This window comes from Solanum verrucosum, unplaced genomic scaffold, assembly GCF_900185275.1.
Source record: "Solanum verrucosum unplaced genomic scaffold, falcon-dt-bn FXZP01000040.1, whole genome shotgun sequence".
Classification (NCBI taxonomy): domain Eukaryota; kingdom Viridiplantae; phylum Streptophyta; class Magnoliopsida; order Solanales; family Solanaceae; genus Solanum; species Solanum verrucosum.
In genome coordinates, this window is record NW_026020323.1 from 2681400 (window position 1) to 2687399 (window position 6000).

The window sequence follows — 6000 nt, forward strand, 5'->3', positions numbered from 1 at the left end:
GTCCTTGATACGGAAAGGATCTAGTACCTCTATGTGAACTCCTGCCTCTAGATGAGGCACCGAAAAATTGACCAGACGATCGGGCCCTCTTGAGGTCCCCAAAATCTTCCCAAAACATAACCTCCGCCTCCTTGGCGGTACTCACAATGAACATGAAGAAATCCCCATTTATGGCCACTCTGAACACATACGACCTGATGCAGAAAGTCAACCATCTCACAAACCTACGAACTATCTCCGCCTCATCTGGAACAATAGCCATGACATGCCTAGTAGCTCACAGAAATAAGCCTCATACTCAGTCACAGATAAACAGCCCTTAGTCAAACTCTCAAACCTTAATTGATTCTCCTTTTTCATTCTCCAAGGGATGAAATGTTTCTGGAAAGCACTGAAGAACGTACCACACCCTGTCGGAGGATATCCAACTGGTCTAGACCTCACATAAGTCCTTCATCACTCTCTGGTAGGTCCACGAAGTTGAAGTGCAACAAAATAAACACCACAAACATCCACCATACCTAATGCCTCAAGTATCCCATGGCGCAATGTAAACCACTCTGAAATTGTGGTGGTTTCATCTTTTGAAACCTCTCATAATATTGATGGTCAACTGATGTTAGAATAAACTCATGAGCAATCTGCTTACTAATAGCCGGTACAGGAACCACTGGTGGGTGACCCACGTAATCATGAAGTATGCGTCCCTACCTTCGTCTGAAAAAATAATTTTATTAGATACTAAATAGTTTAAAGAATAAATAAAATAATTAAGTTTAGTAAAAATTGGGTTGAGTTGAGTCTTAATCGGTTATATAACTTATTACTTAATCCGTTTTGACCCAACCATTTTTTACTCATACTAATTTGGATTGGGTTGGGTCTTGACCCGATTGTTATTTAACCCATTATAACTCATCCAAATTTAACTCAATCCGTCCAATTACCACCCTTAGGCATAGTTAGTGGATGAAAGAAGTCAGAAGATAGGAAGAAAAGAAAAGAAGGGAAATGTAAAGTGACTAAAAGAGAGTGAGCAAGGGTAACTTTTAAGATTTGCCTATAACTTGTTAATATTTTGGACCTAAAATGTATTTTGGGTCAAATGCAGTAAAGTTGGATTATTAAAATTTTTGACATCCATAATATATTATATTTTCTAAATTTAAATCTTGAATTCATTTTAGTCGTAGCTAGTCCCGTCATTCAAAAATTTTGAGTCTGCCTCTATTCATTAAGTCATTCCTTTTAAGACTTAATCATTTTGAAAATATACTTTTAACAGCTTAATAAGGTCCACAAGACTGTAATTCTTCTTTCTAAGAGTTCTCAGTCCTTGGGTACTCATAGTTCAATAGGAAGAAGGATTACTTTTAATGTAAAGACATTGACCATGATTTTTTTTAACTTTTTTTAAGAATTGAACTCCAAAATATATATTTAGCTATAAAAATTTGGAATTTGACTTAGGTTGAAATTTTTCTTAGGAATTTTAAAAAGGGAAAAAGGATAAATTGTCACGCCCCGAGCCTACACCCTGGACGGGACTGGCACTCGAGAACCATTGTTGGCCCCAAGTGAACCCTTGGCCTGGCTTACTTACTCAGTGGAAGACTTATATTCAACAAAGATAAATCAATGTAATAAACTAGAATGTTATAAAGGAACATTCAACTGGCCAATAAGGCAAACTCAAGTCTCAACATAATAGAATGAAAATGAAAAGACTAAAGAACTAACATCTAACTGTGTATGAAGCCTCTAAAACAACTGAGATGGATGTCGGGACAAGACCCCCGATCATCCTAACAAATAAAATACTAAAAAGTAAATGATAACAAATGATCCCTTCGGAAAGCAAAGAGGCTCACCAACTGACTCTGAATGCTCAATAGGATCAACGAGGCGTTGGATGATGATCCTGGTTACCTGTGTCTGCATCATAATAAGATGATGGCCAAATGGCATCAGTACATTCAATGTACGAGTATGCGAGGGGAATTTTAAAATAAGACATAAGCTTGAAAGGAACTGAAGAACTTACCTGGCTCAACTCAATTGATTTCAATATAAAGCAGTGTAATAAATGCAGTATAAAGAAAAGTATTAAAAATGGTTTTCAACTCTCTGTATTTAGAAATACAATAATAACTCTATATGTATGCAAAGATACAATATGAACTATGTTTGTATATGAAAATACAAATATTTCTAATGTATATAAAAATACAAAATACTGTTATGGAAGTTTATCTAACCGACAACCATCACTTAAGAGTTATTGTGATGATACAACATTTTGCCTCACGTTGCCAGGGTCGTCATATACCTTGCCAAGGGCAAAGAACCTGACTATTAAGTGGATCCACTAGTCTATGCAAAAAAGCACTAAGGAATCATCTAAAAAGTATGACATTTTTCTATCCATGGTGGCTACATGGTTTATGAGGGTTGTGAGTTGTCTGAACTCTCCCCTATATCGGTGCTCAATACTACTCCCAAAATATGATACTAGCTCTTATGTTTTTTTTTAAAAAAAACATACTTCTTTCTGTGATTTGAGATAATTGCTCAAAAACTTAGCTCTAAGGCTCTTCTTGGAAATCAAAGTTTCCCCTCTTGCTTAATTGTGAAAGCATTTATTCTTTAACTGAAAAACTAGCTCAAAGGTTCTTTACTGAAAAACTAGCTCCAAGTCTCTTTACTGAAAAACTAGCTCAAAGGCTCTTTATAGGAAAACTAGCTCAAAGTCTCTTTACTGAAAAACTAGTTGAAAGGCTCTTTTGGAAATCAAGGTTTCCTTTCTTCTTTAAATGTGAAAACTTTTTACTCTTTAGGAATACATTGTCCCGATATACTCTTTTGAAGAAATAAACTTCAAAATTTACTATTTACTCAACTCAAAACTCAAGTCTTAAAACAAAGTTAAAACATTTGTAAAAGACTCTATGAACTTCTCTTGATTTGACTCTTAACTTCTCTTAACTTGACTCTTAACTTCTCTTGACTTGACTCTTAACTAATCCTTGAATTGAATTATGGATTCAAGGATTGTGATTTGTGATAGGAAAGATCTCATGATGTTTAGGCATGTTTTTAGATAGTTAAACATGAGAAAATATCAAGAAATCACTGTCTGGAAGCAAGTCCGTGACGCAGAGATGCATTTAAATATTTGGTCGCGAAATAAATTTTGAGGCGGAATAGTCTGTGACCGCTCCGTGCCGCGAGGAAGATTTTTCCAATCTTGAGGAATAAGTCCTCGTCGCGGACGTGGTATCCAGATTCTGCCGACTTTTTCCTTCTTTATTTTTTTACCCCAATTCGCCTAAACTCAATTCTTTTTCTCAAATTCTCTTTAGATTCAGATACCCATCAAATGTACCCAAGAACCTAACTAAAAAAAACTCTAAAATTGACCTTAAACTCTCAGGAACTCCACAATCTCATCTCAAATTCAAGAACGAAAGCAATCCATGAATACAACTCAAAAACATCAAAGTTTCAATCTTTTAGGACGAAAATCATACTGAAATAAACATGTTTGGTGCGTGGGTGAACAAACCCAACGCTATGCGAACTCACATACCTCGTAGGTATCACCCCTTGACGAAATCCACGATCAAACTTGAACGATCTTGACGAATCTTGCTTCTTCTCCTCTTTTCTCCTCTTCTTTTCTCTTCTCTCAAAACCGTAACTCTTGTTGGAAAAATGTAAACTGGCCAAGTTCAGCTTAGACCCCAATTAAAATCCTAAAAATGAATTAAAATTATTGGGAAAGGAAAAGACTAAAATACCCTTCCAAAATCCGGATTAGACTTTATTTATTTGAACAGCAAACTTCCAATGGGCATATCTCACTCATACGAACTCGGAATAGCGCAAACTTGGCTGCGTTGGAAAGATTATTCCAAGATATTTCCTACGATATCTGGGAACAAACCTAACTCATCCTGAGCTAGGAGTTATGGTCTTTTTAAGTTGACCAAAAATCTAACTTAACATACTTAACAAATTTTCCAGATTTTTATATTCTTTTCAAAAATAACTATTTCCACTTTTTAACTTCTTTCTAGCTACGGGGTGTTACAATATATCCCCCTTGGGAACATTCATCCTCGAATGAGCTTACTCTTAATAGGCTAAGGGTGTAATATCTAATATTCAGTTCAAACACCCAACAAGCAATGCAATTACATCATGCTAACTTATAAATGAAAGAGTACTAAGAAGAGAATTAGTACCTTGGTCTGGAACTTCTCCGGTTTCAAAGAGATGTGGATACTTCTTCTTCATATCTTCCTCAGCTTCACAAGTAGCTTCCCCAACAAATTGGTTCCTCCAGAGGACTTTGACTGATGCTACCTCTTTAGTCCTCAACTTGCGAACTTGACGATCTAGAATCTAGACCGAAATCTCTTCATAAGATAAGCTATCCTTGATCCCAATATCTTCAGTTAGTATTATCAATTATGCACTTCTTCAACATAGAGATATGAAAAAACCGGATAAACCGCGGCTAACTCTTGTGGTAGCTCCAACTCATAAGCTACATTACCTACCCTTTTGGATATTCTATAAGGGCCAATATACCGAGGACTAAGCTTCCCCTTCTTACTAAATCTCATAACACCCTTCATGGGTGAAACTTTCAAGTATACCCAATAGTCTACTTCAAACTCTAACTCCCTTCTCCTAACATCAGTGTAGGATTTCTAACGACTATGCACTGTTTTCAACCTCTCTTGAATGACTTTCATTTTCTCCATAGTTTGATGAACTAAGTTTGGTCCTATCAACCCAGCTTCACCAACCTCAAACCATCCAATAGGACATCTACATCTTCTTTCATAAAGAGCCTCATATGGAGCCATTTGGATGCTAGCATGGTAACTATTGTTGTAAGCAAACTCAATACGAGATAAGTGATCATCCCAATTACCCTTGAAATCAATCACACAATCTACCTTGATACCTCAAAACACCATCTCCCTTCGTTCAAAAGCCATCACTTTCTGCTTATGAACATTTGCCTTTAATTCAACCAAAATAGGATCTTGGTCTTGCTTCTCTTTTACTTCTGACACTAATGAGGATTCATCCCCATTCATCACCACTACTCCTCTTTCTGTGGAATCCATTAGTCGAACTCCTAGTCGTGTAAGTCTATGCACCTCTTTTGCTAACTATTTCTTATCTTCCTCAAAATGGGCGGTACTACCCATAGATAACCTGCTCAAGGTATCAACAACAACATTAGCCTTACCTGGGTGATAAAGAATACTCATGTCATAATCCTTAAGTAATTCTAACCACCTCTTCTGTTCGAGATTAAGCTCTTTCTGACTAAACACATATTGAAGACTCTTGTGATCGGTGCACATCCACATGAACCATAAAGATAATGGCGCCATATTTTTAAAGCAAATACTACGACAGCTAACTCTAGATCATGGGTTGGGTAATTCTTCTCATGAACTTTCAACTATCTAGAGGCATAAGCTATAACTTTATCATTCTGCATTAACACACAACCCGAACCAACTCTAGACGCATCACAATAAACAACAAAGCCTTGTGTGCCTTCTAGTAAGGTCAATATTGGGGCAGTAGTCAACCTCTTTTTCAATTCCTGAAAGCTTTTCTCACAAGCTCTAGACCATTGAAATTTCACTGTTTTCTAAGTTTACTTGGTCAAAGGGGATGAAATAGATTAGAACCTCTCTACGAACCTTCTATAATAGACAGCTAAATCCAAGAAACTCCTAATGTCAGTTGGAGATGTGGGTCTAGGCCAATTCTGCACTGCCTCAATTTTTCTGAGTATCAACTTTAATTCCCTCTCCAGACACAATGTGGCCTAAGAATGCCACAGACTCAAGCCAAAACTCACAATTAGAGAACTTGGCATACAACTCTCTATCCTTTAGAGTTTGGAGAACTATTCTGAGATGACTAGCATGATTTTCTTCATTCCTTGAATAGATTAGTATGTCA